The sequence below is a fragment of the Ornithodoros turicata genome, unplaced genomic scaffold, assembly GCF_037126465.1.
Source record: "Ornithodoros turicata isolate Travis unplaced genomic scaffold, ASM3712646v1 Chromosome22, whole genome shotgun sequence".
In the NCBI taxonomy this organism is placed as follows: domain Eukaryota; kingdom Metazoa; phylum Arthropoda; class Arachnida; order Ixodida; family Argasidae; genus Ornithodoros; species Ornithodoros turicata.
In genome coordinates, this window is record NW_026999340.1 from 663,465 (window position 1) to 676,274 (window position 12,810).

At 45.4% G+C, this 12,810-nt stretch overlaps 1 long non-coding RNA gene across 1 annotated transcript; it reads left to right on the plus strand.

Moving 5' to 3' along the window:
• The first annotated feature begins 2,100 nt into the window (after positions 1-2,100).
• Positions 2,101-7,449, plus strand: LOC135373187 (uncharacterized). The gene is made up of 3 exons (XR_010416328.1): positions 2,101-2,188; positions 3,518-3,589; positions 7,418-7,449. It is a non-coding gene; the product is annotated as an uncharacterized LOC135373187 (long non-coding RNA).
• Positions 7,450-12,810: the final 5,361 nt, after the last annotated feature.

Consider the following 12,810-nt stretch of genomic DNA (forward strand, 5'->3'; position numbering starts at 1 on the left):
AAAGGGGACCGGCTTGCCTGAACTGAGATGAAATCGCTATCTCTTCTATCATTAGCTGCAGGTGTCTCTCGATAATTTTACCAAATGAAGAGTACGTGACTTCACTGTTGCATAGTCTAGAAACCCTCGTCATAAACATTGGGGAGTGAGGCTAACACCCCTCCATGACGGAAGTGCACGCAACCCTCTTAATTAAATACAATCATGGAAGTCGCTGCAACGCCCTCTCCGTAGGCGATGGTGTCAGAGTCCGAGCACCATTTTACTCCCTTTTGACTCTCTTTTTCCTAAGCGTGTAGCCCATTACATTTTTTGTGATAAGCGTCCTGCATCAGGGGCGTAGCCAGAAAAAAAAAACGAAGGTTTATATGGGAGGGGAGTGGTTTCTCTCTCTCTCTCTTACCTCTCCGAAATGTACTACCAAAGGTGCGGTTTCGAGAGAAGGCTTCAGCCCCCCCCCCCCTTTGTCGCTACTCCTCTGTCCTGCATTGCTCTATAACCTGTATCCCGCAAGATTACCACCGCCCCAACAGGAGCGATATCTCCCGAGTTCCGACCACGGCCCTCGTACGTACATGTAATACAAGTTTTCCTGTGCAGGTGAGCATGAGTGAGCATCCTGAAGAAGGTGAGCATGAGTGAGCGAGCGATGAACATGTGAGTGTGCATGAGTGAGCGGGCAATGAGCTCAGCTGCCTGTGAGTGAGCATGAGTGGGCGAGGGATGAGCTCAGCTGCCGTTGAGTGAGCATGAGTGAGCGAGCGATGAGCTGAGCTACCGTTGATTGAGCATGAGTGAGCGAGCAATGAGCTGAGCTTCCAGTGAGTGAGCATGAGTGAGCGGGCGATGAGCTGAGCTGCCGGTGAGTGAGCATGAGTGAGCGGGCGATGAGCTGATCTGCCGGTGAGTGAGCATGAGTGAGCGGACGATGAGCTGAGCTGCCGGTGAGTGAGCATGAGTGAGCGGGCAGTGAGCTGAGCTGCCGGTGAGTGAGCATGAGTGAGCGGCGGTCCAAAGTGCCGACCTCTGAGAACCCATAGTTTGAGATAATTCAGGCAACACTGGACATACGACCAATGAAAATGCGTCGTGATGCCTAGCAGCCAACCAATCAGCAACCTCTCAGTTTGGCTCTGCTTTCGGCCGGCCCTGGCTGCCATTGACTTCTACTGGTTTTCATACCTGGCGCCCGTTATTCCAAAATAACTAAGACATATTTGATAGGCAAAATACATATTTATTGATGCAACGTATAAACTCAAATGCTTGACTCATAGATTCACCGTGCGTACAGGACGTTTCGTTCCTTGAATAGACAGCAACCAAACCAAGTTCGAACTTGCAAAGCACACATACAGTCTACTTCTGGAGGCGAGCGAAGTCCACGAGTGCGTGCGTTTCACAGATGAGCATCATCTTCTCATTCTGGCGATGCACCGTAGGTCACACAGTCACGGGAAATACTTTTGTCGTTACGAACACTCTCTTCTTAGTCACTGTATTTGAAAATGCGACAGCGCTCGAAAGTGTTCCTCAGGCGTCAGCTCACCAAGCATTCCAGTTCCGACCCGACAAGAATGTCCGTAGGTTGACACTTTATCAGAGATCAGTACATGGCCAGAGTCACTATAGCTCACGAACAAACCCGCACGTACACTTCCTCTTTGGTCGTTGTGGTCAACCGACATCGGCGAGCCGCGGAGACGCAGCGACCTTGCTTGGAGCTGCCCGCCTGGCCGACTGCTAGACTGCCCGCGAAAAGTGAGCTGTCAGATATTTCGAAACTTTATCAACCAATCCCGGAGCGCGCATCCTCCTTTGGCCAATGCGCATCCGTCATGATGCCTGACGATGTAATACCACGTGACTGTGACGTGTTTTATTTTTCTACTGCCGCAAATGCGGGGAGCTGTGGAGGCCTGGTGGCGCCCTATCTTCCGTTGTTTTACGCTGATTCAGCCGTATTTGCAGTTACGGTGGTATACCGTCAGGATAAACAGGCAGACACCAGTGGAAACAGCCGTATTTTTTTACAGTGTAAGCATCTTCGATGTTGCACGTAACCCATGGCCTGTTGTGATGTGCTTGTTCCATAGGATCGATTTCATGATTCTTCCCAGAAACTCAATCGGAAGCTTTGACACCATGTCCTGCCTTCGTACCATCTTCGTCTTCGCTCTCATCTTTGGTAAGTCATAATCGACAGGGGGAGATAAAGCACAGTGGAGCTCATATGAGTACAGTCATGTATTGTATGCCAATGCATGCACGTTCATGCAGACCGACTTGAGAGAATAGGTTGAGGAATCGATGGAGATAGCCGTTCCAGCTGATGTAGCTGCATATTTTTCGAGTTTTCGTCAATGGATGTTACTTCCATACGAACGAGAATCTTCCGAACATTTTTATGACTGAATTGGGTTCGGTAAAGGGAAAGGGCGAGAGACTAGCCAGTGCACGACGAACAAGACAACAGAGAGACACGGAAACAAGGGAAGACGACATCGACAATTTCTCTAATAGCGAAATGTGACTTTTTAAAGTTATTTGTGCACACGAACATCTGAACAAAACGCAACACAAGAAGTGAAGTGATGATCTCGTACGCTCGTTGACGCACACGTAACCAGCTTGACGCCCTACAAAGTACCACTGCACTAGTTAACTTTGTTTTGTCACCACACAGTAAGCATGCGTGGTGCGCGTCTGGTAAGTCGCTCTACTGAGATGTACTTATCCTGGAACATCCGGAGTCTTTCGGGATCGCGAGGAGATTTGATGATGCAGATTTTGTGTGTGTGTGTTCTCGAAATGTTATGCGCTGTTTAGCAAATTACGCATACCAGCGGCATGGCCGACCGGGTAAAGGGTAAACACCCCCATCGACAGTAATGTCAGAAGGACTCTTCAGCACATCGTGTGTTATAGGTGAGAAAAAACGCAACAAGCTAGAGAATGAGCGAATGAGAACGCTGGTGTTTGTGAAGAAACTTTCAGCTGTGTTTTCTTGTTTGTTTCTTACAATGCTCTGGACTGAAAGGGTTCAGGCAGGAACTCTTACATTACAAGTTTAAAAGTAATATGGTTTTACTTTTGATTGTTTCTTAGTTTTATTAAACGAATTGAGACACGAGACTTTTTGTATTTCCTGTAGTCAATGAACAACATGTTAAATAAGTTACATTTAAGAAGTAGTATATGAGTGTGTTTGCTTCTCAAAGTAAACTGTTATGTAATCTGTTTTCATTAAACAAATTCTGCTTCAAAACACTCTTCAGTAGAAGTGTTTTTTTTTGTCTGACTTTTTAAACTAATTTTTTTAGACGATTCAAAAGATTCGTAAGATTCGTGGATTCGCAGAACCTTCATTGGATTCCGATTCGGAAAATTCTGGATTCGTCCCATCTCTAATTATTTGACTGGTCCTGACACCTGACTGGTCAGAAAATTCGACGAGGACGCGTTACATATAAAATTCCTTTTGACACCTCATCAATACGTTCATATATATTTTAAGGTACCGTGGCTCTTCTGGCTGAAGCTGCGCCAGAGCCTCTGCCGGGACCAGAAGGGGGAGCCTTGCGCATGCGTGAGTATCTTAATTGTTTTAAATTATGTGCACTAAATTGATTGATAAAGCAATGATACAAAGACGCTGAGCGTGCACGATCTCCTGACCACATCCTGTATGCGGATGCACGCGATTGTTCTTCTAATACTTTAGGTTATTCGAGGACTGATCCAATTCCGGTAGCTACGCAACAGCAATATTGTCATACATTCCCCCTAAGAAAAACAAAACAAACAAACAAAAACGCATATTTTATGCAGGGTTGGTTACCAGAAACAGTAACAAAAACGATAAACGTGCACTGCACAAATTCCACCGGAAACGAAAACAGAAACCGAAACAAATTTATTCTCATTTTCATTACCACAAACCGAAACGTACACGAAATTCAAAGGTCCCAACGGCAACGACTCTGGCGACTTTACATGTGGGGGCAACTGTTTCCTTCTCCCGAGCAGACTACCAAAGGTGTCATTTCGGAGGGGCGGGGGGGGGGGTTGAAGCCCCTAAACCCCCCAGGGCTACACACATGCGTTATGTATTCTCATTTTCTTAATTGTGCGGTAACACCAAGGTCTCGTGCTGTTTTTGGGCACGTAAATAGAGCTTGTTATTATGATAATAATGATAATAATTATTAATATTATTCACAGCTCATGACCTTACTTTTATGACGATATACATTTCCACCGTGGGAGTGGCACGGGCAGAGGGTTCTCAGTAGGGGATGGCGGCAGGTGCACACGAGCGACACTTTTGGCAAATCAGGCTTCTAAGCCATTCAATCCAATATAGAGTAAACCGTAACTGTTGATCACTGTATTTGACCGTGCTGCTGTTTGCGGCAAATGTCTTGCTGGACTGCTTCATTTTCGCATTTTCCACAGTGACAATAGTATATACAAGGCAAGCTCCGACTTCAATGATAATGATATCGGAAAGCATTATTTCTTGTAATGCATATAGCGCTTGATGACTCTTCAGAAGGCCCGTGTAAGAAATTAGAGACGAGAATGACGTGTCCTGGATCACCTGTCACGTGTTCCTGGTGCCTGCGCGCGTGTTTCTTTTTTCATTTTCTCTGCTGCGACGGACTGATTGGGCATTAGCTTCCTCTGGGCTCGTCCCGGCTACATCGGACGATTAAACAGCTCGTTGTCAAGTTGAAGTTGTTCTTTCCTACAGCCTGTATTGTAGTAGATAGAACAGCGGTCGGAGAGTGTGTGCAGAAATAGCAAAGTAGAATACACACAGATGCGCTGCCTCCTACCAACACCATAATGCCGAGAAGGGACGGAACAACTTCAAGGAAATGAAAAGCGAAAGCAGTATCGAAAATAGTTCGTAAACGGAAACAGAAATGGAAAATTCTGCTGCCAAAACTGAAACTGCTAACGAGAATCAGAACGGAAACAGAACCGAAAGATGTATGTAGTTTTTTGGATGGAATTTTTGTGATGTAGGAGTCGGTGACGTTAGTATTTCCGGCAACCAACCCTGGTTTTATGGATGGTCTTTCACTGCAGTTTTTAAAGTGTAAGAGAACTTGCTTCTGGGCGAATATACCATCCAGAAAGGCCAAAACAAAGCAGTAGAGACCGCTAGAGGAAAGTGCCTCTTATATACCGGGTGTTTTTTAGCTGCACCAGGAAGAAAGAGCTAGGAGTGCAGCATAGATGCCAGTTTTGCAGTTCAATGATATGAACAAGCGGACATCGTCTCGATGAGAGTATGTAACTACTAAATGGCAAATTACCTACATTTCATTAATTAACTCTTAAATAAGAGCGTTCAGGCAAGAGTGAGAGAGCAGAATGCGGGAAAATCCTCGTTGAAACCCATTCTTAAAGAAATGCTGGAAGGACCACGTACGTTTAAATATCTGTCGCCGAATATTGCTTGTTTAGGCAAGCAAAATAACTGTCTGTTATACAACAGTATTTTACAATTTTGCTATAATTATATTATTATACAATTATAGTGTTATACAGGGTGTCTTTTTTTCTTCGATACAGATTTTTCATTAAAAGCTAGAAGAGCTACAGACATCCTGTTTTCACTTCTATCGTCTCTGGGCCGGCGGACGTTCTTGACCGTCTGTTGCTGAACCGTGGAATGAATAATTATCTAAAAATCGTTAATCAACTTTTTAATTATAAAAGCTACGAAGTTGTCCCAAAGAGAATATCTGTCGCTTTCGGTCACCTGATATCGCAGCCGTTTGCAGAACAAAAATACGTTTGGTCGATCGTCCGCAAAATATTCGTGAGGGAACACCATTTTTTCTTTATTTTGTTCATTGCGCATCTTCGGAGACGTGATCACCTCATGCGTCGAAGACGAGCTTTAACTTGCGGAAACGAAACACGTATCCGGTGACGCTATCGGAAATGCCCTTACCCTGGGCTGCATTTTCTGTTTTCTTTTCTTTTCTGTTTTCTTTTTCCAGGGCGCAAGAGGTGACAGTGTGCTGTTTCACCCTCTCACATTCAGGGGGAAGGAAAGACGGGTATATCCAGTAAAGTCACTGAATACGGTATCCCTTTGGGTCAACTCATGTACTGACTCCAATGTTGAGGTGCCTCTATAGGCAAGGATGGGGATCATCCTCAATACAGGGATGCTTGGTAAGTGGACAATTGTCAAGAGATCAACGCCTAAGCGGAGAGTTTTCAATTCGCCGGAGGGGGCTGGGGCACAACCAGCCTCCACCCTTTATACACAGAGGTTTTGCAAGGTGTCGGGGATTTCCGGTTCTGGCGTTGTGAGTCTTTTTTTTTTTTTTTTGCAGGCCATTGTTATAAGGAGTTCAGAAACCATAATTTTTATTGTTCTGTGGTTACTAAAGAGAACATTTGCCAGTGTATGAAAGCTTCCATGCTACATATCTGGATGTCATTGCCGCATTTTGTGACTTCCTGTGTTGTTCGAAGTATTGGGAAGAGGTCACCTGGCAAGAAGCACTTGGAACCGGGTCATTGAATGAACGGGGAATCCAAACACGTGTCCCAGCTCCACGAACGTTCGCGTTTAGGGTGAGCAGGCCGAGATAATGAAAGGAATGATACGCAGATTTCATTCCGGTAATGTTTTGACTGCTACTCTTATTGTTTTGACCTGTATGATTCACCGTTTTGAGGAGCTCACAGCGGCACCCCAAGCTTGAGGCCGTCAGGGTTTCCCGGTAGAAATTGGGTTGTAGCCGAATTTCAGAAAATGCGTTCGGGGTGCAAATATCGTGAAAGTTGGGTTTAACCCAAAAACGAAAAGCTCTATGAGGATAAACCAGTGCTCGAGTGGCATCACGAACGCTCTACTAGGGCCGCCTTTTTCGTTCATGCCTCCGGCCTATGGCACTCTTTACCGCCAAAGCGGATATGCCCTAAATAAATTGTTAACCGAGTTGAAAGCATGTTGCACTCCTCCGCAGGCAACTCAGGGTCGAACTCAACTGCTCTCGCGCGCTGCACCTGTGTAGCGCTATTTTGTGTCTGACGTAACTTGGATGTAACTCGTTCTTTTATTAGGTAACTGCGTAACTGAGATTTACATTTCGTGCTGAAGAACTTCCTTATTAACTTAGTTACATTTTTCGCACGGTAACTTAACTCGTAACGAGTTCTTTTTGACGGGTAACTTCTCGGTCTATGGTTCATAGTCGTTCTCATTCCCCCTTTATCTTATAATATTATTGTCCGCACATAGCTGACGAGGTACCCAGTATGCGCTCTTGCCTTTTCACAGTATAAGGCTTCCGGCTTATTGAATGTGTGCCAGTAAACCCTGAGTTGAGCTGCGGTGCTCAGTCGCTATGGCAGTGTGTAAACTATGTGTTTTCCTCTCCAGGCCGCGGTGGGGAGTGCACAATCGACGCGTGCAGCAAGAGCTGCCAGAGCGGCAAAGGAAATTGCAACGGCGTGCTCTGCATTTGCATATAGGCTAAATAGCCCAGGTGAATGAAAGTGATTTTAACGTAAAATTGGCTGTGTATTTTGCGTGTGTCATCGCATAACTATGGTCCTCTGTCTTCAGATGTCATCCTGTTCAGACATGGATACCGGATCACGTTAAAAAGAATAATTATCTGTAAGAAAGACTTGTTCTTTCATAAACATTGGTTATACTTTCATTTATGGTGACGGTGTATCCAATAAAATGGGAGTTTAGTTGCGCGCAGAATATGTCATTTACTGCTTGTCGTTCCGATGCGGTCCCGCACCACGCTTTACTCTCTGATGAAAGATCAAAGTCACTGAAAAGGGTAGCCAGCTTCTCCAGCCAGGAAAAGGGTACAGCTCCCAGCTGTACCCCGAAAGTCGCTGGAGAGGCATGTTAGCTTAGCTCAATTCGTAGAGCCCTGGACCGGTAATCCAGAAGATGCGGGTTCGATCCCTACAGCTGGCTAACCTTTTCAGTGACTTTGATCTTTCATCGTTGATTTCTTAGGCAATTTGAGGGTTTGTTTGTATCTGTCCCTTCTATGTTGTTCCAGCCTCAGAACATCAGTTTCTCTTTTACTCTCTGAGGAACTCTGTTAAAAGGTGTATGAAACGAATCCTTTCTCTTTTACTGGGGAGAAGAGAAGTGTCTGAACACACAACTGGCCGCCGATATACAACGCGTCGAAGGACTCTTGTATGCTTTCCCAGCTTGCCGAGAGGGGTTCACTCTGTCCCTCACAGATAATCCGTTTAGCGGCGTTCAGCGAAGTGGGATACGACAGATTGGGTTGTGACCCTTCAGAAGACGTGGTATACGAATTTCGGAGGTCATGTCGGTCATAACTTAGGAGTAGATCGAGGCTTTTAGAGGCTTTATAAAACAGCGAATGTGTGTGTAGGAGGGGGAGGGGGCTCCAAACGCCTAGATTTGCGACGATTCCGTCAGATGTGGCCTTGGAGTACCGGTTAGCGGTTCATGTGGTCGGTACTCTGGCGAGAAACAATACCTGTTTCGAGAGGTCCTATACTATAGAGTGTTTACGTCGCGCAACAACTACGATCATGAGCGACGCCGCAGTGGAAGGTCTGTGGCTCAACTAGTGCCCACCTGTCTCCCAAGGAACTATACCGGAAGCTGTAACGCCACGTCCTGCGTTCGTTCCAGCTTCATTTCCGCCCTCAACTGTGGTAAGTCATAAGCAGCAGTATAGCAGAACGCGTAATGAGGCCTCTCATATGAGTACGGTCGTGTATTATGTTCCAACATATGCACGTTCATGCAGGTCGACTTTAGAGCACAGGTTTGGGATGCCATACAGGCAGTTCTTGTAGTGGATGTAGCTGCATGCTTTAGGAGGCTTCCTATTCGAAACAAAACGGGATGTTCCCCAAATTTCCCACGGGAATGGTGACGTTGTGTTGTTATTATGTGCACGTGAACTTCTAAGCAAAGACTCAACACAAAACGGGAAATGATGGCTCTGGGACGCTCGTCCACGCCAACGTGATCATCTTTGCGCCCTAGAAAATACCATCGCCCTATCACTCTAAATTTTTTCACACCCATATGAGTGTAATAAGTGTAGTTTCCTAGTTTACGCCCAGGCCACATCCAAATGAAGCCATCGAACGGAAGAAGTCACTGTAGTTGGGTGTAAATTGTATGTAGAAACGAAGCATTAGTCGTGGTATCGGTGTAAAATGGGTGCAAAATTGTCTTATAATTTCAGAATAGCTGTGGCGGTCTGGCAACGGTGTTGGGTTGTCCTCGTACCCTTGCGTTCGTCTTTTGGTTCGCGTGTTGGTTTGCTGTTCATTTCAAAGTGTGTCAAGCAGGTGGTGTGTTTATCGTATGTCGCTTGACGTTACAACGAAATGTCCTAATATCGACAAAAGGAACCCATAAAGATCTTAGTATAGCGATGGCAGAGATCAACTGGCTTGTAGATGTGCAACCCGCCGGTGTGAAGTGCAAGCGTAGTCACGGAACGCCAAATCCCCGTGCAGCAGTGGCGTCCTGCAACGTCCCTGCTAGAAATAGAAGACATGATCTCATTGACTTCTCCCCGAACTTTTAATGAGATCCAATGAGAAATGAGACTGCCAATTCGTTCAACGTGTGCAAGCCGACTATTTTCCCATTGACTGAATTGCAAGTTAAGCAGGGAAGCAGCCTTCGCGAAACCAGGCTCTGCAATGTTGTGTGGCAAAGACCACATCAATGGAGTAAGGAACTAATTGAATGAATTGACTTAACGGGCGTCAATGAGAAACGCTGACTTCTCGTTGATTTAATGAGATCCAACATGTTGCGTATTACAGACTGCACCAGTAGAAGCCAGTTGGAGGAATTTGCCTAACCTGTATCAATGAGAAACTGCTTTCCAATTGATTTAATGGAATTCAACAGGTTGCATGGTCACGAATACAATGAGTGAGAAGCTAGTTGTTGAAGCAACGAGCGTAATGGCGACCAAGGGCACACCATCATTCTCAAATAAGTAATGATATGACTAGGAAGAACGCCGTACGTCCGTGTAGAAAATGAACTAATCGAGGAACTCGTCCAATTCGAACAAATGAAATTCCAGAATACACATTGTATCGAAAAATATTGCGAGTGAACATTGAACGAAAATCTGAAATTAAAATTGATTCGGAACAAATCAAGTGAGCGGCCGTTGGCCGGTGTCCCCAAGGCTGGACAAGTCCGAAGAGGGCGCGTTGTAACACGTTTCCATGCCGCACCACATAATGGCTCGTCCGCGTTGGATATAGTTCGCGTTATTTCAAATTTCTGTGAACATATCCTCAAAAGTATATGTGCCGCGGTAACTCCGTATAGCACCTCTTTCTTTAAGCTACTGTTTCTGCATTCCGTACAGCATTCTAGTGCACGTAAATGGACGCGTTTCCACCAGTCGGCAACAGATTAGTCAGTCTGTTACGAAATGTCGAAGTGTTAGGATGGGCGCCGTGACTCACATGCAGTTGGCGTCATTCGGGCTTCATTTTGAGGATTTTATCGGTTTCTAAGGTATGTAGTATTTCCTAATTCTTGTCTTTTTATTTATTTTTATTTTCTTTCTTCCGTTTTTTTGCGAAATAGCAAGCCGACATACCGTTTGGTGACCTTTCTTCCTTTTTTTCTCTTTTGTTCTAATAAATATATCCCCATCACCACAACCGGCCTGTGTCGCAGCCTAAAAAGTGTTGGTGCACGGCCCACAAACGTACGCAGCTGTTGGTTTTTACACTGGAATCAACATGCAAAGAGAAAAATAAGACAGAAAAAGGTAATTGCTGGCTTTGTGAGCGCTGTGCAATCTGGGATGCAATAAGGACATATGCTTGCACGTACCATAACGTGTAAGGACAACGCCTGAAACCAAGCTTAGCAGCATCGTAGAACAGCACGCCTCTCCTCGGAAGATCATGAACACTGCCTTAATGCATAACATCTGTGATGTGACTTTATGTTATTGTACGACTGCCATAATACACTTAAAACTGCTTTACTTAAACATTATAATCTTCATGTAGCCGATGCGTACGCATGCGAAACATACACACACCAAAAAGGAAACACGCACTTTGCATAGCGAGAGTCATCGTGTGTGCTCATCAAAAGTGTGTGCTACACACTTTGGAATCTTCCGTTGGCATCCACGGGGTGCAGCCAGGGCTGGGCATCAAAAAGTATATGTATTGTATGGGCTCACGAAATGGCACGTACAGGGGGTATCGCGTAGATTCACACAGTCGGATCTATAATCTTTGGTCATATGACATACACGGCCTTGTACTCAAGGAAGTAATACTCACTATTAGTATATACTCACTCAGTATATACTCACTATTGCCGTTTTATAGCAGCAATTCATTTCTCCCGCCGCTGCTTCTCCCACGCTTTCCTAAAAAAGGAGTAGAAAGCTGTCGTCTGCGAGTTCTTGTACGTGTTCGTGCATTTATACACGCAACAATTGATCTAATATGGCGACTACGTCTCAAGACATACATGTTACGAGATAAAGCAGGATATACTTTGCAGCTACAAGCACTTATCAAAGCTACAGCCAAAGCGGCTATTCCGGCGGATCTCCCAAGACGTTTGCAGCTGTCTGCCGGGTGGCGGCGCGGTGGTCGTCCTACACATCGCCTACACACCGCTTTCTAGCCAGTCTCACACCCTAACGCTTAAGCACAACCCTAAAAGCTAACTAACCCTAGCCCCTAACCCTAAAAGCACAAGCCAGAGAGGAGGAAAGCGATACCGGGAAAGAAGCACACGGTCCGCGTGCTGTCCTCTCTGGCTTGTGCAGTAAACTGTTTTGAACGTCCTCCCCCAGCTAGACCCCGCTGTCCTTTCAATATGGCGGCGTCCACGAGAAATCAATGTATGCAAGCTACATAGTTTCTGTCACATCTCAGAAGGTTACCTGAAGGAGGGCCAGGCAATATCTAATGCATGTTTTTGGAGTTTTCTTAAATGAATCGTATTTCTATACAAAGCAGAATATTCTGAAAATGTTCCATGAGAAATCCTTTGAGACTCGAGCAGCGCCTCGCACGCTGTACTGGCGACACCCTTTTCGTTCGTACATGGCACCCCAGATTCCTTACATATCCAGCAAGTCTTCCCCCAAATCCGGCCGAGATCAAACATTTGGTGCGGAATTATTTATTTATTTAAAGTACCCCAAAGGCTCATCAGAGCGCTACATGGGGGAGTAGGATGACCCAAGCATGTCAGCAACACAAAGACGATGAAAAAAAAGTACAAAACGCTGAACCAGTCATATTGCCTGGCTGGCACGAAAAGTAGAGCATACAATAGAAAAACATAATAGTACATCAAACGGAAAGTTGGCCACGGAAATTATCGTAGTCAACCAGCTCAGCTAGGTCAGAGGGAAGGTCGTTCCAGTTAATTGCATGTCGACAAAAAAAAAAAAAGATTTCGCAAAGATGTCTGTTCGACATTGAAAACGATTTACTTTGCATCGATGGTCGAAACGTGGGAATATAACTGTAGAGGGGGTAAGCGGAGAAATGTGAGGTGGGATACTATGGACGAATCTGTGAAAAAGTGATAACCTGGCGACGGTTCGGCGACTGTTCAGGCTAGGGAGCTCAAGTAGCTGTTTAATTGCCGTTACCGAAGAACCAGGGAAGGGTATCGGTAATGGTAACGGAAACAGAAACGGTATATTACCGAAATTGGAGATGGTAAAGATAACGGAAACCGAAACGCATACCTTTGTCCTCCATTACCGGAAACAGAAAGGGAAACGAAAA